Here is a 23290-nt window from a genome sequence, read left to right on the forward strand (position 1 = left end):
ATTAATTTAAAAAAACTGGAAGTTTGTAATTTTAATAATTTTTAAAATATAAATTTTTTATTTTAATATTCGCTTAATTATGTTTGGTTTTTAATAAGTTTAGGTCTAATTGGGTAGATAATGGTCACAATACATTTTTATCATTTTTAAATAAAAGAGTTAATTGAATCTTTTATTAATAATGTTATAAAATAAATAAATAAATAGTAAAAGTTAAAAAAATTAAGTAACCGATTTTTTATTTAATGGTCTATACAAAAATAAGTATTTTAAAATAAATGACAACGACTTTAAAATTTAAAAATATAAATATGATAACCATCATCATATATCTATTATAATGGGTTAAGATCTGTAAATTTATAGCAAATGAAAATAATTTTAATTTTTTTACTACTACAATTGTCTCAATTATTTTCAGATATAAGTAATGGTTTTAACATGTACAGAAAAGTTTAGTATTTATTTTATATTTAAAAATAATTGTAACGCAATTTTAGAAATTTCTCAGGTAGAAGATATGAATAATTTCATTATTTACAGGTAAAATTTAATTTTAAAAAGTTGAATTTTGTAATTTTATTAATTTTTAAAATATAAATTATTTATTTGAATGTTTTAATAAATTCTAATAGTTATATAATAAACTTTAAGTTATACATTTAAATAAAAAACATAAATTAACTTTGAATATATATATATATATATATATATATATATATATATATATATATTAAAATCATAAGTTAAAATCATAAGAATAATGCAAAATATTATTACTACCTTATATAATATACTTTGATATAATTTATACACATTATTTTTTAAATTAACTAACAAATTATACATAAAATATTAATTTGAAAATTTACAAATCTAGTTACAAGATTGAATAATAAATGAAATATTACGATCTACTTTTTATCCTTTTAGTAAATTTTATCTTAATCTTAACATTATTTGTCATTCCAATTAAATAGAACAATTCTATTAAATAGAATATCACTCATTGATAATAGTAAGAGAGGAACCAGATTAATCGTACATACAAGGTGATTCACTATTACAATCATCCATGAAAATATTAAGGCACACCAAAGATGCCATGAACAAAACATAGGCAAAAGAGGTTTAACAATATACAAAAAGGTTGCTCCTAGAGTAAGGAAATTACAAAGGCACTTGGGCCTTAAAACTGCTCACATGAGCCACGGCTAACATAACCACAACTAGCCAGCTGCGTCACCACTACTAGATCTAGCATCAGAATTTCCTCCATCTGCTCCCACCATTATGGTGATCATCGCAAAAGAGAAAACGAGACAAGAAGCAGACACAATTGAAAGGGTAAGCTAGAGAAAATATCTTTAACATATTATAGAGCAAGAAAAAGGCAAAGCAGGTTATTAACAATTAAATAGTAGACACTCAGATCATGTGAGAGTAAACAAATGCAAGCTACTACGACTCGATATCCAGATTATACTCTTGATATAAAATTCTAAAGGAAGTATGCACTTGTGCTGGTTTCTAAACTTTGCAGAGTCTAGACGCAAGGGGTTATCACCCAACCACGCACATAGTTAATCCTCTATTGTTTTGGGCCCAATATGTCCCAAGACTAGGACCTCCTGCCACTCTCACCACATAAATCGTTCTGCTCTATGTGAGCGTGAACAATTATTAGAGTTCAGGATACCTTCCTTTATCTAGACATCTCCTATATCAAGGTATACACTAGCCACATATATCACCAAGAGTTTCCTATGAAACTCCTTTACCAACACATTCCACATGTCGTATCAATCACCCAATTCTCATGTAATTCCACCACCAACCAAATATATCATGTTTCTCATTTCATGCTTTACACATGCATACCAATATTCAATGAAACAAAATCATGGCTTATTACATAATAACACATTCATTGCAGTCCCATTCAAGCATACATATCAAGCATGGCCACATACTTTGAGCAAGGGAAATATTTAACACAAGCATGGAGCCACATCAGCCAACACAACAGCCTCTGCCAGGAATTTTTGCCCAACCTAAAGGTCTTCGCCTAGGCGAGCCCTTCTCGCCTAGGCTAGAGCTCGATAGTGGGTACTACAAGGTTCCAGCGAGTTCTTGCTCAGGCGACAACATCTCGCCTAAGCGAGACTACGCCTCGCTCAACAATAAAATCAGTCGCTTAGGCGACAACTAGAGCTGGAATCCAGGGGTGAGTTCCTTCTACTCTCGCTTAGGTGATGGTCACTCGCTTGGGCGAGATTAGCAGGTTTCTCACCTGTTCGCACCTGTAGCTCCCTGTTCAACCATGCATATACACACCAAACCGGATTTTATACAGCCATTAACAATTCTTATGGACCAGAAACTTAAAACAGATCAAGAGCAAGCATAAATAACTAAAACAAAATCCTAACCTAGCTTCCCTTACCTTTTTAGACGCTAATATGCAACAGGCCCTCAACTAAGGAGTACCACAACTCCAAGAACTATGGCAAGGAGCTGAAACGTGGAACTAGGACAAAACAAGGTATAAGGTTAAACCCTAATCCAACCCAAGTATCCAAACAGTGAAGAATAAGAGGGGAAAAGACCTGGAAACCTTAAGGTTTACTTACTTGGAAACAGAAATGGACTTAGCTAGCTTGAAGAGGGAAGTTCACTATGCCCTAGCAGAGCTTTCAAGTTCCAGTAGAAAGAGTAGGAGGGAAACTATTTTTTCTGAAAAAGAGTAAAGTGAGAGTGTGAGGGGCTGGGCAGAGTATTGGGGGTCCCCTAAGGGGCTAACCTTGAGCGTACGAAAAGGGCCAGGCCCATACTCATAGAGCTAAAAATGAGGCTTACATTAATAATATTTTTAAAATTAAGCACACCTTAAGACAACAAAAATATTCAAAGTGGAATGTTTGACATTTGGGTTATTTTTAATGATATTAAATATACAAAGATGATCACTGATGTACATAAATGAAAAGTACATGTATCTAAATTGATTTTAAGAGACATTCACGAGGCAAATGATTTAAGGGTAACAATGTTACTTTTATTACTATATTAATTTATACCCCAAATATATAATTTATTCAATTATAATTTAAATTGATTTTTTTTAATTAAGAAATAATTAAAATAGCAATTAAATATATTAAATTATTGAATTTTTTTATTTATAATCATAACCACTCCACTAGTAAATAATAGGTTTAATCATACGCAAAGTCCTTGTTTTGGTTAAGAAATCTCAATTGGATCCTCAGCTTTAAAGTTGTCCCAATTGAGTTCTTAAGTTTGAAAATCTGTATTAAATAAACCATTTCTGTCAGGAACTGTGAAACGGTGTCTGATGTTGTTGTGCTGTAATATTGACAGTGCACGTGTAATTTGTTTATAAATTTCATCGTTGTTGACGTGTATATAGGAAGAGACAGTGCCTATGACTTTGCCCTAACATTTGAAGAAAGAAAAAGTAAAGTAGCTATGTCATTTTCAAATTCGTCTGGATCTTGCACATGTGGGGGGAAGCAACCTAGTGGTGGGTCTGATGGTGGTGGTTCATCTCACGATGGTGGATCTTCCCATGGTTGTGGCGCGAGGATTTTTGGTATTAAGCCCATGTGCTACTATGGTCAGACAATTGTATTGAGAGCGACAAAAACCCTTAAGAATAAGGGTAAACAATTTTGGGGATGCCCTAAATTTAAGGTAAGATGTGGGGGAAAATTCTTTTTTTTGTTTAATTTAACTTTTCTGGCAAAAAAAATATAATAATGTGATTGTGGTATTTTGTGGAACGGAGTGGGTCTCAAGATTTGGGTGGCTGCAATTTTTTCCAATGGTTTATTCAACAAGAAATGGAAGAAGAAGTGTGTGTGAAGAAAAACCTAATTGATCAAGATGTGGTGAAGATGGAAGAAAGAGATTCTAGAGGGATTAAAGTGCTGAAATTAGAGAAGATTGAAGAAAAAGATGTGGTGAATATGAGAGAAAGAGATGGTGGATGGATCACAACTGAGAAACTAGATAAGCTATAGTTAGTTTGCAAAAGTGGATGAAGTTGTTGTTAGGGATGATGGTTGTTGTATGCATTATGAATGAGATAGTTATTTTATTGTTGTTGTAAAGGCCTCACGTGCTATAATGGTTGGTTGAACTTTTGTGTTTTTTAATGTTTCCAAATGAATTACACAGATTTGGTTCTGAATTATGCATTATGAGTCATGTTTTTTGTATGATAGGAAAACTAAAGTTTAGTTAACTCATAAAATTAGGTGCTTTAGCGGTCATAATCATTCATCCTTAAATTTAGATTTCAAAAAACATCAGACATGTTTTACACATAATAGTTTTCTTTCATCCTGCCAAACTGAAAGTGCACTAAAATACATAATCATTCATCATGTCAATTCTTTGAATCCAACAATTGTACTTAAACATGAAAATGCACCAAATACAATACATTAATCAAAGCCCACAAAAGAGATGTCATAACAGACGAACAAAATAAAGGCATCCAAACAAAAAAGACCCATAAAAAAAGCCACTTCTAGTACATAGCTGTAGTTGGTGTGATTTAAACAGGACCCCTCCTGGGCTTAAGTTTTTCCCTTATCTGTGGTGTGGGTGTAGGCTGTCTTGATGGTGCTGGATTAGGTGATGGTCGTGGCTGGGTGGATGCTCCTACTTTGATGTATGGTGTTGCCTGGGTTGAGGGTGTTAATGCAGTTGGTTGTGGTTCAGATAAGTTAGCATTACAGTTGATTGAGCCAGTCTGGGTGGGTGGTCCTGGCTGCGTAGGTTTTCCTGTCTGCTTGGATGGTCCTGCTCCAGATTGTGTTGATTAAGGCTCCTTTGGTTGAGTGTTATAGGGGCAGAATGTTCTATTGTGTCCAACACCCCTGCACACAGTACATCTTTTCTTGTAACCTCCCTTTCTTAACTGAGTGTCTTCCTTCTTAATCTCCCAAGCCTCTAGTCTCCTCTTCTTTTTAGGCCTTCCTGGCAACATATATATCATCTTCCTCCTCTTCTTCACAAACATCTACATTTTCTTTTCTACCTTCACCACCATCCTTCATCTCTTTTTCGACGACATGTTTACCTCCACCCATACCATCCTCCACCTCATGTTCACCCAAACCATTACCAGCTCCCACCTCTTTATCAATTTCACCACCACATTCAAACTGACCATCCTCTTGTATATCTTCTAACCCAGGTTCAACTTCAACTTGTAATTGCTTCCCTTTACCAACACACCCAAACTCAATACCTTCTTCTATCTCTTCTAAACCAGATTGAACCCCCTCAATGGCCTCTATTATCTCTAGTTCAATCATTTTATGTACCACATACAAGTGCACTACACCATTTAGCCTGACTAAGTTAACCATATGCATAACACCCTTATCATCTGTTAGAAGTTCCAACCTATCTTCCACCACTGACCCACCTCCTAAAGAGTATCATAAATCCTTAATATTGACGTGTCCCAACTCTTTCAATCCACCTACAATCTTAAAATAACTCCACCTGTCCGGGTCACAAAACCATTTTGTAGTTTCCCCTTGAAATTCCAGTTTCTTATTATCATGACATACAAAACTTCCACTATGGTGGACCACAACTTCAAAGCAGTCGTCACACATATCACCCTATATATACAGATATACCCACAAATCAATTAAGAAATTACAGTCCCTACCACACACACTGAAATGGGGGACCACAATTTGTGAAAATATTTAGACACCCACATGGGAGAGAAAAACCATAAAGGAGAACCCCACCACCATATCGAATATGGAAAAGCAAACAAACCTTACACACAACCAACAAAATAATATAAAATCAAACATACTTAAACAACATTACCCACCAACCAAATCATACGGAAAACAAAACAATCACAGAATAAAGTGCACCAAATCATAAAGGAATAAAATCAAAATAATAGCAAAACCCAACAACCAAAGCTAACTCACCTTCGCAACAATGCACTTCCTATAAATTCTGTTTCGATGAACCACGAACGCTAATGAAAACGACCCACCAAATGTCGTACCCATGAATGCCAGAAGAAATGCCCTGATCTTCCACCCTACCCAACTTTTCCTTGGCTTTGCCCTCCACTGGTCAGTTCATGCGAGATGAAGTAACAAATCCCTAATTTCAAATTTGGGGATTTCTTAAATTATGCGAGATTAATAAACCCAACCACTTTCGTTCCAATTGTTTTCCTTTTTTTCTGTTTTACAATTACTATTTTCCACCTCAATAAATAAGTCCAACGCAAACTGTCTATTGTACATCGTCATTAAACATTTTAACAATGTTAACAATTTGCTCTTATTTAATACAAATTTTCAATCTTAAGGACTCAATTGGGACAACTTTGAAGCTGATGACCCAATTGAGATTTCTTAACCAAAACGAGAACTTTGCGTGTGATTAAACCTAAATAATACTTCTTAGCATATCTATGAAGGTTTTTTAATTTATTACTATTATTTATTTTAAGTTTTTAAAAATTATTTATTTTTATTTATTCAAATAGAATATTTCATTAATTATTGTGAAAATTTGTTAAAATATTAACTGCCATTTCATTTACATCAAAATTCTTTATTTTAATTAGCTCAATTTTCATATTTAATTCAAAATGATTTTATGAAATAACATAAATTTATTTTAATTAAAAAATAATAAAATTCTTATTCAATTCTATAAAATAAAATATTTGTATTAAATTTTAATTATATTTCTCACGTTTAAATTTACATAATAAATACAAGTTAAATATGTTTTTTGTTTTTTTAACTTCAAATGAAAATTGAAATTAGTCTCTTTTCAAAACTTTGACCCAATTTAGTTCTCAGACTTTAAAGATGTGTGAATTTAGTCTTTCTAACCAAAGTTTGTTAAGTTTATTTGATGTTTCAAACACAGGATAACATTTGAGTTGTTTACCGTATTTAATACATTTCCACTTCAATGTTAGTTGAGAAACATGTTTGAAATGTCAAATAAATTAAACAAAAATTGGTTAAAATGACTAAATTCACGTATTTCTAAAATTGGAGGACTAACTTTGAAAAATGTTATGAAGAGAAACTAATTCTAATTTTTACTAGAGATTTAGAGAGAAACAACAAGGAAACTAAATCTATGTTATTGTGTCGTTTTATACTTTTCATTTGATTGTTATATGTGTTAGACTTATCAAGGTATTTCTTTTTATTGTGAGTGTTTTGATTGGTAGGAGGATTGGGACTTGCTGAGCAAATTTGTTCCAATTCCAAACTAGCTAAGCGAGACAACTAGTCGTTAGGCAATCGTTGGACAAGTGAACCTTTAGGGGTTATTCGTTGGATGAGTCTATGAAATTCAAATTTTAAATGATTGGAGGAGCAAATTTCATGAGATGGATGTGAATGATTCTAGGAAATGTTTTATGGTGAGAGGAATGTGATGTTACTATTTTTGTTTGTATTGTATGGTTATAACATTTTTATGGGGAAATGGTATGGCTTATGTAGTGTTATGTATTTGCTAGGGACACTATTTAGAAATTATCCTTATACCTTACTAAACTCTTGGGCTCATGTATAGGAAAAAGTCTAGGTGGTGAAGAGGGAAGGAGGTTCCTATAGCTAGTTTTGGGATCATGGACTCCATTTCTTTTAGGCCATAAGAGAAATCACTTTTTCATGAGAGAGGGGGACCAGGTACCATTATTGGAATTGTAACACTAAGGATATCATTTTACATTACAGAACAAAGCTTTTAGAGTTCAAGTGGATGCATAAATTTGGATAAATTGAGTCTAGAGATTATATGTCTTTGATTGTAGCCTAAATTGCTAGTGTGTGATTAAGTGTAAAATTCTGAATTTATTTAATTGTTATAATTTTTCTCAAAACTTTTATTTAACTTACCTTTCTTGTGTGACGGTTATTGTGTTCCTTTTTTATGATCGTTATTATGACGTAGCAGATGGGGGCTACCGGTGGTGATGAGGCTAGTCAGTAGGTTAAAAGTGCTCTATGGAAAGGGTTTTTGGGAAGTATGCATACAAATATATGAAATGGTGTAATTAATTGTTTTCAAGTGTATTTTGAAAAACTTTTTGAAGCATATTTATTTTGAAAGACTATGAGTACATAAGGACTGTAATTACATTATTATTATTTGGTTATGAATGTCTTCCTTTAATCATATGACCAGGTATTGTTTAATACTAAATTGTAGAAAATCAAGGAAGTAGTATAATCTCTTTTACTTGGGTTGGTACAATTAGCTTCATTCATTATAAAGGTGGTAGGAAAAAATTCAAGCATATGAATCAAATATATCTTCTATGTCACAAGATATATCACTTCAAGATTCACAAACTCATGTCTCAAGAAGTTAAGAACATTGTGATCGTGTAGGAGGGATTGGATTGGGACCTTGCCCTTTTCATGTTTGGATATACTAGAAAATCTCGTAATGGAACATAATCTTCTCATTCTTAAATAAAATTGCAAAATCAGGTTATTAGACATGCATGTGGCAATTTGGTGTTGTTTACTTTAGATTGCCATGCCAAGATTGTTTTGAATATTATTGGTCATTATTAACAATTCTAATAATTATTTCAAAGTTATGCTTTGACATTGTTAGTAGTGTAACAAATGTAGTGTAGCTTTCGATGATATAGTGTGTATTTTTTAATGTGTATGTATATTTCATTATTTTTTTATGATAAAATGTGTTGTAATGTAACTCATTGAATTAAAGTCCCAATTAACAAATAGAACAATGATTGAAAAAAACAAACAATTTGATGAATGTGACAAAAGATTTAAGGCAATCATGACAAATTTTCAAGACTATGTTTAATTCTTTAGTCATGTTTAAAAAGGTTATACAATTTCTTTTATTTTTCATATTTTATATTTCTAGTTATGACACATATTTATATTGTAAAGCTTTTAACCAAGGAAGTGTGTCAATTAATAGGACAAATTCTAGACACGAAGAAGGGTATATGTAATAGTTGAAAATATAGTGGAATGATTTGTCCCATTTTTGTGTTTTGAGAACCATATATTAGGTTTTCATTTCTTTTATTATTATACTTTTACGGATTTGTACTTGTTTTTTTAACTGGATTTGAATTTCAACGTGTATACTTGAAATATTTTGGCATTTAAATTTGATTATATATCTATAACTTGCAATTTGATGAGTATTATAACATTTATATGTTTGTTTTAGTTATTTAAATATAATTATATTCACTTATTTGTTTTAGTTAATTAAGAACTTCATCAAGATAAATAAATACAATAAATGTAAACTTGTGGTTGAAAAGCTCATAAATGCTCAAATTAATAAACAGGAAAACAAATATTAATAGTTTTGAAACCTGTGATACTTTAAAGAGATTATGAAATTTATGGTTGATTACAAAATTTCTAAAATTTATGATATTTTACAAAAGTTTTAAAATTCATGGTATTTTATGGAGTTTAAATAAAATAACCAATGCTAGTTAACAAATGTTTTTAAATATAAATAACTTAACGGAGGTTTTGAGTCCTCTATTAAATAACATGGGATATAAAATTATGACTAAAGTTGGCATTCTTAAGGTTAGACAAAACATCAAAGAACACATTGCCAACAAATGGTCTTCATGGGAAAATTACATTTGCGAAAAAAAATGAGTTAACATAAATTTTAACTCTTACTAATATAAAAATAAGTATCCATTAAAACTCTTTTAGTGAATTTTAACACCCTTGTCTAGATGTAACTAACCTATTATCAGATTACTTGTTAGAATTCATGACCCATCATGGTTGAAGCCCACAAAGGATGAAATAACACAAAGAGAAGAGAACATAAACACAAGGCAAGGAGGAGAATGAAAGAAGGAAGCTCTTATTGATTGAAAGACTCAGTGAAGAGTTTGTTACAAAAATTGTGTTATAACAAGAAGGATAAGCCTCCCTATATACTGCTAGCATGTTTCCAGATTTATCATGAACTCAAAACATAATTAAGCGTAAAATAAATATTGTTAAAATTAAATTTTATCTCACAATAAATTCAAAATTTTTTTTGAAACAAGAAATTGAAATGTAAGGTATTTTAATTTCCTTATCCAAACAAGTTATTTAAAAAATGAATGAAATTTAATTACAAGCAATTCAAATACAAAGCATTTCAATTTCTAAGCATTGTTGAAATGTTCCATCCAAACACAAGGTTAGGTTCTCAACTTCAACTCATGAATGTAGCTTACCAGTCATTTGCTCACAACTAGAGCTAGAACTCCTCATTGCTTCCACATTCTTACAAACGGAGTTCACTCTCCACTACTCTTCCAAAGAGACTTACGGACGAAGTTCACCAACTGATACATTTTGGTCCATGTTCCAAACTTTGATACATTATAGTCCTCTTGAACTTTAAAAATGAATATATATAGTCATTTTAACCCAATACATTAAATAAAACGTGTCAAAAGGTGTATATAACTCAAACATCGTCATGAAACATAAAAATAAAAAGATTTAATAATGTTAAATATATATATATATATATATATATATATATATATATATATATATATATATATATATTATGTACGTTTATGAGCATTATTTGTAACAGGTTGTATCTTTGATATATAAATAAATAATCGCAATTTTTTCTTGACATTTATAATATAGAATCATGCCACTTAAAGGACGAATTTGGTCTCACTACATTGATTAGAATTCCACTTAAAACAATTTCAAATAAATATTTTGATCAAAGACTTTGAAAAAACAACAAAATAATTGGGATTGATACTCAAATAAAGAAAAAATCTTTATGTGAAACAAAGCATGTCCTTTTTTATTCTTAATTTAAAAATAATGACATAATATTGACCATTTATGTGTATTGGACCTGAACAGAAAATCCAACTTAAAAAAATTCAAAAAACTTCATCATGCAAACATATAATTACAAAATTAAATTTAAATTTGAAGAATTATAAAATTTTATAGTTGTCATATTGAAGTCTATTCTTATTCTCTAGTATAAAATGTCATCTGAAAACAATTTCTTAATAGACACTACAATAAAAAAATGGTTTTAACGGAGGTTTTGTTTTTACATTATTTAAGATTAAAATCTCTTTTATGCCATTTATCCGAGATTCCAATTTCCTTCGCTAAACCATGTATGGAAAATACGTTCATTAGAGTTTTTACAAATTCCAATAAATGTCAAGCAATAGTTGGGATTTTTCACCTCCTATACTTAACCAAGGTTTTAAAACCTTTATTAAGTTTGTGGATTTTAAATCCCCGTTAACTATCCTAAATTTTAAAATCTCTATAAAATAATATGGGTTTCAGAATCTGAAAATATTTTCAGAATTTCATAAATTATCATAGGTTTCAAAATTTTTGTAAATTAATTATTTTTTACTCATTTATCATTTATTCTATAATTCCAACCACATATGATTTGGACACATAAAAACAACCTTTTCAATTCATTTTTAAATGCAAGTTTGTTTGCTTCTTTAATTTCATCAGTAGATCATATGCGAATACTCACGTTCTCTTTTCTTAAGCATTAAATAAACTTGTTCTAAATAAAATAATAGTTAATATTTTTATATAATTTTATAATAATTAGTAAAATATTCTATTTCAATAAATCAAAATAAATAAGTTTTAGAAACTTAAAATAATAATAGTAATAAATTAAAAAAACCTTCATATATATATATATATATATATATATATATATATTGTTATGAAATGTATAGATGTCCATTGAGTTGCTAGCAGTTACCTATGATTGATTGCTATTGATGTTATCATTAGTGTTGTAACCATTTAGTTGTATCCCTTGGGTTGTCTTTTGTATCTATAAATAGGGACTTCTCCTATTGATAATTACACAAAGAAAATCAGTCTCTACTCTCTATTCTCTTTCTCTCCTTTATTTTATAACACGTTATCAGCACGAAGGCTATCCAACATCCAACTGAGTTAGTGGAGATGTTTTCTCTTTAAGGACAATGTTCTACATACCTCAATCCAGGCTCTTTCTAATTCTTTCCTTATTGAAAATTTTGTCTTATATTCTTAATTTTTTGTGATAAAAAATTATTTGACTTTATCAAGTTTCATCTGTCTTATTATTATTATTATTATTATTATTATTATTGTGATGTTGATTATTTTAATTGTAACACCCCATTTAATTTAATAAGCGAAATTAAAGGTAGCATCACATAAAGATACATACTAGCGTAGTCCGCGAGTTTGAAACTCAACTCCTTACAACCCAAGGCACACCACGATGCCCAAAAGAAAACTGGATACAGAGTTTAACCAAAAGTATATAAACCTAAGAACGAACAAATACATGGGCCATAGCCCTAAAGAAACTCGTAAAGAAATTAGAAACCAGTCCACGCGGACTATGCAGCGGAATCACCACCTCCCTGTTGCCCACGGGTGTTCCTCGCATCTGCTCACACCAACAAGTTGATGATCATCGCAAAAGAGAGTACCACACAGTAGAACACACAACAATGAAAGTAGGGGGTAAGCTAGAGCACAAAAGATTTCATCCATACAATCAAAATATATTCACTATACCATATACATATATCAACCAAGCATGTTATGACTTCTTAGACAATACACTAAGACACGACTCGACTCATCCGGATACATACAACCTGGTCGGATTCAGCGGATGCTTGCACTTGTGGTGGATACCTCTGCTCACCCCCGAGCTGCTCACCCCTGAGCTATATGTTACAAGTGTTACAATAAATCAATTTCCCTCACCACAAGGTTAGCCTTTAATGAATTTCAAGCCTCCTGCTACTCTCACCACAGGAGTCAGTCCGCTCTAGGTGAGACTAACTGACTCCTTAGAGTGTCAGGATGTAACCTTACCTTGAATCCTTACCTAGTTATACAGATGGGGGACCACCATGGACACCCACTAACAGGGGCCATGGGATTACGTCCCGACCACTGAAGCACGACCCTGAGAATCTCACCTAGAGATTCTGTAACATCCCTGAGGAATATTACTGATATAAATAAATAAAATCCGAAATACAATAAAGTCCGCATTTAATATAAACTACTTCCCAAAACACGGGAAATTTAAAACTTTAACATATATAAAGTCATAAAAACCAGGAGTCCATAATTTCATAAAATTGAATTAAAACCAATGGCTCCCGCCAAGTTTACATGATATTTTCAAAGTTAAAATGATAACACCTAAAATATATGTATATACAAAACATCCCCTGCTAGCCCTCGCTCCGAGTCTAAGCATCTCCTGGCCCACCTGTCACATCATCTGCTCCCGGATAACAAGTTATCCGATCATCGCCACACACACAGAGAAAGGGTGAGCTATGCACAATATATATATATAAACAAACATGAATATAAATATATTCCCCAACCCAAAATAATCATAACTACAATTCTTATACTTTTCAAATCACCCAACCATGACCTCATAGTCCTTCATGAGTCATATGCATAAACTAGATCTTAGGACTTCACTGTGCTTCCACGAAACTAACTCATTCGTGGTCCAATCCTATGAGCCTATCCCGCTCATAGTCCTGCCCTACATACTCCTCATATGTAGTAAATCATCCAAGTCTCACACTTGGACCCTGGCACGCACACAATCACCATACTATGGAATCCTCGCCCAATAGTAGCCAACGAGAACATATCAATTCCTTGCCCATCGTGCGCCCGACACATGCAATCACCATACTAAGGACTCCTCGCCCATTAGTAGCCGACGGGAACACAACCTGTTCCATGCCCATCATGTGTCCAACAACCAAGCACATCCCAGACCCCTATTGGACTTAGTCCTTCAAGCCCAAACATCACACCACATGCATATACAACCTAACCTTGGTATGAACAGCCAAAACACACTCACAAGCACATAGAAACATAGTAATTCACATAAACTCGCTTAAGCTAGGGACTTCCCGCCCAAACTAGACCCTCAGTCTCGCTTAGGCTAATCCACCTCGCCTGAGCGAGTTTAAATCAGCAACAAAAGCACGTCATCTCGCTTAGGCGAGATCCCCTCGCCTAGGCGAGATCATGTCTCGCCCAATCACCCATTTCAGACTCGCCTGGGCTAAAATACAACCAAAACACCACGCATGGCCACGACATCTCGCTTAGGCGAGGCCATCTCGCCTGGGCGAGACCATGGTTCGTTCAAAACCCATAAAACCCTCGCCTGGACGAGAAGTCGCGCTCAACACGCGTAACTCCTCACTATCTCGCTTAGGCGAACCCCACTCGCCTGAGCGAGAGTATGTGTCGCTCAAAACTAATCCTCTTCGCTTGGGCGAGAGGCTCGTGTAGTAACAGGATATGAGTCTCTACTAATCTCGCCTAGGTGAGCCTGGCTCACCTGAGCGAGAATTGCAGACTCCTACTCTGATCATGCACGCAACAACAGCAACGAACATCCACTTCACAATTCACTTCGTACCAAAGCAACTCATACCAATTGCAGCAACATACAATATGATTAGAATGCAATACCGTCCCCCATCCCTCACATTTTTACAAGGGCAGCGTACCTAATGATCATAATTTTAGGTAAAACGCCAATAGAACAATACCCAAATTCCTCTAATGGGAAACCCGAAATTTGATAGCAAAACATACCAATAGAACAGTATCACAACATACAATGGGACCAAAAGCATACAATTACAGTTCAGCTCCCCTAACCTGGAATTTGTGATCCAAATTCAAAAGGTAGAAGCCTTGATTCGCAATCCCCCTCTTGGTCCAGCCCTTGCACACTCAAAACTCCACTCCCTCTCTCAAACTCGTGCCAAGATTTAAACCCGTGACCTTCCACTCATAAGGGCATAGCATAACCACTATGCCAACTCACACTTGGTGATATACACAATCAATATATGTTTATATTTCAATTTCCACACTCTTACATATTATTAAAAATAAATCATAAAACAACAACACATAATTGGAATACATAGGACTCGAACCCAAATCCTCTCACACAAACAAAGTACTTTCAACCACTTGAGCTAGTACTTTTCCACATCACATTAAACAACAATTAATGTCATAAAGACGCCTTCTACCCGCATTTATTAATTAATTAATTATTTAATTAATTAATTTTCCCGAGTCTTACAGACTCCCAAGGAATTACGCACTGACACGGACCAAACATTCTTAATCAATCAAACGGATTCAGCATGCACACCCACAGATAGATACTTATACATCACATACAGTTCCTCATAATTCACCTCTTTCGTATTCCCAGCCAAACCATACCAACTCATTATTCTCGAACCTTGGATATGGAACTCCAACTCATATTATTATCATGCCACATTGGTATCAACTCTTTCATATCTCATGTCGAACTCATACCAAACTGATCATTTCAATTCCATGATTCTTCTCATACAATTATCATACTCACATCATGTTACAACTCACAAATCACAACTCATACACCATCCCATTTAGTTCACATGCCAAGTTCCCACAATACCCATCATTCACCATTCATGAATCATATCACGCATACATATCAATCCACTCTATATATTTCTCATCATAACAATCGTACCCAAACAAATAGCAATCATCCAAGAGCAACAAAACAGCCAAACAGCACACTGTCTCGCCCAGCCCCGCCCTCAGGCTGAAGGGTCTCGCTCAGGCGAGAAGCTCTCACTCAGACGAGCCCCCTTCGCCTAGGCGAGGACTCGAAAAGGGGAATAGTAGCCTCACGCGGGATCTCGCTTAGGAGAGACCCCTCTCGCTTGGGCGAGATGCTCGCTCGCTCAGGAGCAACGTGAGTCGCCTGAGCGACTACTCGCGTGAAACATCTTGGACGAGCCTCTATTGATCTCGCCTAAGCGAGACAGGCTCGCTTGGGCGAGAAAACCAGAGCTCACCACTGTTCTCTCGTGCATTACCACTCAACAAATCACCAATGGCTCAAAATTATCATACTCAAGTTCATATCAACATACTAAACATATTTAGACGGCAAAACAGAGGCAAAAACAGTATCACTCAAAAGAAAGGGCGAACCCTACCTTCCCGTACCTGGAAAACAAGCTAGCGGAACGCTTCGACACGCACACCGTGAGCACAACTTTCCCTAGGATGGTCAACAAGCTGGAACGAACGGTAAAACAGAGAAAAATGGTGAGTCATCACCAAACCCTAACGGTAACAAGGAACCTAGACCATGAAAAGGTGAACATGAGCTGAGGAGTGACTTACGTGGAGTAGGAGCTGGTGTGAGTTAGCTCGAAGAAGACCTAGAGCAAACCCTAGCAGAGCATTCTGTGAGAGGGAAGTAAGGTGACGGCTGATTTTTCTGAAAGAGTGAAAGTGGAAACGTTAGGACAGACTAGCGTTCAGCTTTATACTTTGGGCCAGCTCTTAGGCCCATCAGATTTCGGGGCAGCCCTTCTTGTTAAAGGCATAAAAGAATAGGGCCTTACATTCTCCCCAACAAGAAAAATTTTCGTCCTCGAAAATTCATCGATGAGATAGGAAGGAGCTATGTTCTCCTTATCTCCTCTGAGAACCACTACTCAAACACGACAGATATAACGACTCCCACACCTATAGTCACTGGAAACTTTGCCTCTGTACTAAGTGATATGTGTCCAACTATGTAGATTAGTTTAGTCACTACTCTCGAAGCACTCCAAATCCTCCAACCTTAAAATCAGAATGCTCCTCCATGCATGTCCCACTAACTTGTATCTTACATACTGACTCACTTACCATATGCTCTTCGCTACCTCCTGTAGGTTTTTATCAACGTCACAAATGACCTTAAGTCTCCAACCAAAGCACGTTCGTTATCACTTCACATCACCTTGTTCACTCCTTTATGGATCACTCCATTGACTTGATCACTCTTGAGTGCTGGCCTACTGCCACACCATCAACACTTTTGACCACTTTTATGTATATCGAGACTCCTACATCTTGCTTCCTTTGTTGGCTTCAACTAAGGCGACAATGCTCACTACCGAGTTGTTCTACTTCCCATTTAAACCTTGAACTGCTTCCTTCACCATATCCCATTAGCATCCTATCTTCATCTTTAATCCCCCCTAACTTATAGACAACATTCCACAAAACCTCATAACCATAACTTCCATTCACTTCAAATTTCTAGTATGGTTCGTACAACGCAACTCCACGATACACCTTAAACTAAGATATTCCGATTCGCCTTTTCTCAACCTTGTTGAGAGACTCACTAGTGCTAGTCAGATGAGGAGACTAATGAAATCCCCTCACACATTCTCTTCCCAACCCAAACACTTATGGTTCTCAACCAACTCTCACTTCGTCAAATCAAGGATCTTGAATTCCCTTCTCTGGCTAAAAATCTACTTTCACTTCCTCACTTCCAAGTTGGCACCCTAACTTGAAATCATAACTCAAACCATCTCCTACTTCTCTTGCACAACTTTCTTTGAGCAACTCCATAATTCCAACTCTAACTGGTCACTGAACATCCTTATCCAATACTTATAAGAACGACACATTTGTTGTTCATAAGTAAGATAGTTCTCTCCACGCACCTTTTACCCTTCATAAGTATCACTTGCCATCATCTCGCTACGCTACTCTGATCACCACAAAAGGCCACTTATTTGTTTACTCTAAATGATGCCCCTTTCATGTCTGCCGTGACAAGGAATCAATCATCACTGAGAAACCTTCTTCCAAAACTTCTATGCAACTTGTAAAATCCTTTGGACTCACCTTTTTATAGTCTTAGCGTCCCATTTTCGCAACATTGCATCCACCCTTCCTAACTATATGTCCTGTTAGGCACTACAACCTTTGCCAATACCCTTTCTTGCACATTTTAAAGACTCTGTTCGCACTTGGATACTCGCCGTTAAACCTTGACGACACAACTAACATGTTTGAGATTGCCTTACCTTCATCATGTTTTCAACTCTTTACAACCATAGGCCCGAAAAGCGAATCCTCCCTTATCCAACGTTTTCCCTTGAACAATCTATTCCACCACCACCTCTTCTCTAATGTTCACCAAATTTGCAGTCATCCTTGTGGTTATACTTAGTATAAGTCACTACTTCTCCAACATCTCCTCCACCTTCGTATTTATTTCAGACTCGCGGTAGAAACCATTCCATTAGGGACTATTTTTCGCAAGTTCCTCTTCAGGCACCAATGTAGAGGGGAACTTTATCACACCAAGGTCAAAACTGTGGTACTTGTTTCACAGCACGTCTATAACTCCTTTACCACTGAGATCATCTTCGTCTATCATCCACTTTCCCTCATCAGATGTCTTTGATTCACGTGAAGCTCTGCCCCCACGATTTAGCTTGATCCATACCTCACACGCCACCATTGAATCATCTCTTTTTAATCCAAGAACACCACCTCGTTGGTTGTCCCAGCTCATCAGGATGAGATTGAGAAAACAACTGATTCACCCTTGAGACTACGTCCCAACATCGCATAATTCAGATCGGGTTTAAATTTAAATACTTTGATCACCCCGAAGGCACCATACCCTCGAGCGGGTCTCCACTTGGTCGCAATTGTAGCAAAACCATCGTCTTAACCTCAGTCCCTTCTTAAAGACAACCATGAATCATTTACCATACTGACGACATCAAGGAGTACACGATTCCAAGAAAATTGGCCCTCAGTCCAAGCATCTCTTCGTAAGGTGCATCTCTGTATGAGATTTATTCGTGCTAACCACTTTAGCATCAACCATCGTAGACACTATGTCAACCACTCAAAACTTCTCTTTTCATTTCACCCATCATTGTGTTATGACATCAGTTGGGTTGTCCTTCCATACGAGAATAACCTTTAAAGGTGTGCCCTTCCTTCTGGTACGTGAAACCTTCCACTTTATACCCAGGGTCAGATGTCCTACTCATGGGAACTACTTTCCCCTTGAAGCATCCCACTAACAAATTTGAAAAGACCTATCATTACCTGCTGACTATTAATCCTAGTATGAATCCCTTATGCCACTTCTTTCCTATCCATAAATTGTTCTTTCCCCTACTTAGGAACATCATCTTTCCTGACTGATCAGTAACCCTCATCCATCTCAGCCTCTCACTAGAGGTTTGACATCCTTTCGCACTTCCCGGTCCCCTCCTTTCTTACCTTTCTCGTCGCTAAGCAATCCCTCCACTTTTAGCAACCTAAGATTTGCCAATTGTCCCTCTTACACCACTCCAAGAAGCACTAGATGTGACCATATGGCTATATTCAATGACACTCCATCTAACACTGTATGCATTTTCATAACTCGGAACCTCACCATCGTCGGGGTGTAGAATCAGCTTGATTTCCTCAAACGATGTGGCACTTGCATGCACTGATACCCCTCAGTGTTATTACCCTTTGGATTCAACTCCTTTTAGAAAACTTGTAGTATCTATTTTCGGAGAGTCTCTCCTTAAAGCTCCCTCTGACCAATCGTTATTTTGGGAACTCTAGCATATGCTCCAATTTATTAGTCCAAGACATTGAATCTGCATTCCCTTATCTCCGTAGACACTAGACACAAAGCATAGAGGCGCACCAAGACAAACTAGATCATACCAAGAACAGTCTATCACTTACAAACAACGAACCCCTTTTTGTCTGTCGCACCTTTTTCCCCGAACCATTCGAATTAAGAAAGGAAAACAACCTTTAATCTAGTCATGAGTGTGCACCCTCATTACTCTATCAAGGCGTTTTCTGTTCCTAAACTTTTGGTTTCACTGACAAACTCGACTAGACATTACTACTTACGCCTGCAAGGCACGACAAACCCACAACCTCAGGTCATCCTAAGGACGAACCGCTCTGATACCATTAATGTAACACCCCATTTAATTTAATAAGCGTAATTAAAGGTAGCGTCACATAAAGATATATACTAGCGCAGTCTGGGAGTTTGAAACTCAACTCCTTACAACCCAAGGCACACCACGATGCCCAAAAGAAAACTGGATACAGAGTTTAACCAAAAGTATATAAACCTAAGAACGAACAAATACATGGGCCATAGCCCTAAAGAAACTCGTAAAGAAATTAGAAACCAGTCCACGCAGACTATGCAGCGGAATCATCACCTCCCTATTGCCCATAGGTGTTCCTCGCATCTACTCACACCAATAAGTTGATGATCATCGCAAAAAAGAGTACCACACAGCAGAACACACAACAATGAAAGTAGGGTAAGCTAGAGCACAAAAGATTTCATCCATACAATCAAAATATATTCACTATACCATATACATATATCAACCAAGCATGTTATGACTTCTCAGACAATACACTAAGACACGACTCGACTCATCCGGATACATACAACCTGGTCGGATTCAGCGGATGCTTGCACTTGTGGTGGATACCTCTGCTCACCCCCGAGCTATGTGTTATAAGTGTTACAATAAATCAATTTCCCGCACCATAAGGTTAGCCTTTAATGAATTTCAGGCCTCCTATTACTCTCACCACAGGATTCAGGCCGCTCTAGGTGAGACTAACTGACTCCTTAGAGTGTCAGGATGCAACCTTACCTTGAATCCTTACCTAGTTATACAGATGGGGCACCACCATGGACACCAATAACAGGGGTCATGGGATTACGTCCCGACCACTGAAGCACGACCCTGAAAATCTCACCTAGAGATTCCCAAGAATTACGCACTGACACGGACCAAACATTCTTAATCAATCAAACGGATTCAGCATGCACACCCACAGATAGATACTTATACATCACATACAGTTTCTCATAATTCACCTCTTTCGTATTCCCAGCCAAACCATACCAACTCATTATTCTCGAACCTTGGATATGGAACTCCAACTCATATTATTATCATGCCACATTGGTATCAACTCTTTCATATCTCATGTCGAACTCATACCAAACTCATCATTTCAATTCCATGATTCTTCTCATAAAATTATCATACTCACATCATGTTACAACTCACAAATCACAACTCATACACCATCCCATTTAGTTCACATGCCAAGTTCCCACAATACCCATCATTCACCATTCATGAATCATATCACGCATACATATCAATCCACTCTATATATTTCTCATCATAACAATCATACCCAAACAAATAGCAATCATCCAAGAGCAACAAAACAGCCAAACAGCACACTGTCTCGCCCAGCCCCGCCCTCAGGCTGAAGGGTCTCGCTCAGGCGAGAAGCTCTCACTCAGACGAGCCCCCTTCGCCTAGGCGAGGACTCGAAAAGGGGAACAGTAGCCTCACGCGGGATCTCTCTTAGGAGAGACCCCTCTCGCTTGGGCGAGATGCTCGCTCGCTCAGGAGCAACGTGAGTCGCCTGAGCGACCGCTCGCGTGAAACATCTTGGACGAGCCTCTATTGATCTCGCTTAAGCGAGACAGGCTCGCTTGGGCGAGAAAACCAGAGCTCACCACTGTTCTCTCGTGCATTACCACTCAACAAATCACCGTGAGCACAACTTTCCCTAGGATGGTCAACAAGCTGGAACGAACGGTAAAACAGAGAAAAATGGTGAGTCATCACCAAACCCTAACGGTAACAAGGAACCTAGACCATGAAAAGGTGAACATGAGTTGGGGAGTGACTTACGTGGAGTAGGAGCTGGTGTTAGTTATCTCGAAGAAGACCTAGAGCAAACCCTAGCAGAGCATTCTGTGAGAGGGAAGTAAGGTGACAGCTGATTTTTCTGAAAGAGTGAAAGTGGAAACGTTAGGGCAGACTAGCGTTCAACTTTATACTGTAGGCCAACTCTTAGGCCCATCAGATTTCGGGGCAGCCCTTCTTGTTAAAGGCATAAAAGAATAGGGCCTTACATTCTCCCCAACAAGAAAAATTTTCGTCCTCGAAAATTCATCGATGAGATAGGAAGGAGCTATGTTCTCCTTATCTCCTCTGAGAACCATTACTCAAACACGACAGATATAACGACTCCCACACCTATAGTCACTGGAAACTTTGCCTCTGTACTAAGTGATATGTGTCTAACTATGTAAATTAGTTTAGTCACTACTCTCGAAGCACTCCAAATCCTCCAGCCTTAAAATTGGAATGCTCCTCCATGCATGCCCCACTAACTTGTATCTTACATACTGACTCACTTACCATATGCTCTTCGCTACCTCCTGTAGGTTTTTATCAACGTCACAGATGACCTTAAGTCTCCAACCAAAGCACGTTCGTTATCACTTCACATCACCTTGTTCACTCCTTTATGCATCACTCCACTAACTTTATCACTCTTGAGTGCTGGCCTACTGCCACACCATCAACACTTTGGACCACTTTTATGTATATCGAGACTCCTACATCTTGCTTCCTTTGTTGGCTTCAACTAAGGCGACAACGCTCACTACCGAGTTGTTCTACTTCCCATTTAAACCTTGAACTGCTTCCTTCACCATATCGCATTAGCATCCTATCTTCATCTTTAATCCCCCCTAACTTATAGACAACATTCCACAAAACCTCATAACCATAACTTCCATTGAATTCAAATTTCTAGTTTGGTTCGTACCACGCAACTCCACGATACACCTCAAACTAAGATATTCCGATTCGCCTTTTCTCAACCTTGTTGAGAGACTCACTAGTGCTAGTCAGATGAGGAGACTAATGAAATCCCCTCACACATTCTCTTCCCAACCCATCAAATTTCGGGGCAGCCCTTCTTGTTAAAGGCATAAAAGAATAGGGCCTTACATTAATTATTGTCTATATTATTTTTATAGTTTCATAAATAAAATTTGATTATTATCATATTTTATGAACTAATGAGCAATAATTTTCTCTTATAACAACAATATTGTGAAAAAATTATTTCACACATACTCTCAAATTATTTATGCCTTCTTATGGCTAAACAAAACACTAAGTTTTTGATGAAAAATCATGAGATCAAATTGATTATGCTTCATTTCCAAAAGTGAATGGAGCAACATCCATGAGACTAAATTGGTTATGCTTCATTTCCAGAAGTGAATGCAGCAACATCTGATCCATATTTTTGTGATCATAAAGGAAATTTCAAAGAGAAATTTTGTCATCAGAAGTGGAACAATAGTATGAAAATGAGAAAAGAAGAAAATGAAAACAATGACAAATAATATGATAATATAACTTATCACT

The sequence above is a fragment of the Vigna unguiculata genome, chromosome 11 (assembly GCF_004118075.2).
Source record: "Vigna unguiculata cultivar IT97K-499-35 chromosome 11, ASM411807v1, whole genome shotgun sequence".
Lineage (NCBI taxonomy): Eukaryota > Viridiplantae > Streptophyta > Magnoliopsida > Fabales > Fabaceae > Vigna > Vigna unguiculata.